Genomic DNA, 599 nt, shown 5'->3' with positions numbered 1-599 from the left:
GGGAAGAGAGGGAGATGGGCGTGTTAACGGGATTATAAGCAAGCTGCAACGATCAGGATCAGGTGACACCGCCACTCATTAATTAACTAGAATTGGATCTTAATCTTTGAAAACACGTCCTTCTCATACCTCCCAACGCCCCCTCCCCCCCCAGGCCTCAGCCACGCCCAATATACTTCCACTCCCCCTCCCTTTGCCCCTCCCTTTGCCCCTCCCTTTGCCCCTCCCTTTGCCCCTCCCTTTGCCCCTCCCTTTACCCCTCCCCTTACCTCCTCCCCTCACCTCCTCCTCCTACCTCCCCCACCTCCTCCCCCTCCCTTTACCCCTCCCCTTCCCCTCCACCTACCTCCCCCACCTCCTCCCCCTCCCTTTTCCCCTCCCTTTCCCCTCCATCCGCCTCTCCACCTCACCGCCCATCCACCCACGCGGGCGTCGTCACTCGAGGGCGGCCAGAGGCATCACAGATCACCGCTTTCCCTCCCTCGCCCCAGCCTCACGCCCCGGGAGATGAAGTCCAAAAACGGAATGTTCTAAAAATAGACACAAACCGGGAACATTACTGCCGTTTTCATAGTCATAAGGGGGGGGAAAGGGGTTTT

Source organism: Penaeus monodon, chromosome 31 (genome assembly GCF_015228065.2).
Source record: "Penaeus monodon isolate SGIC_2016 chromosome 31, NSTDA_Pmon_1, whole genome shotgun sequence".
NCBI lineage: Eukaryota > Metazoa > Arthropoda > Malacostraca > Decapoda > Penaeidae > Penaeus > Penaeus monodon.
This window is presented reverse-complemented; position numbering follows the sequence as displayed.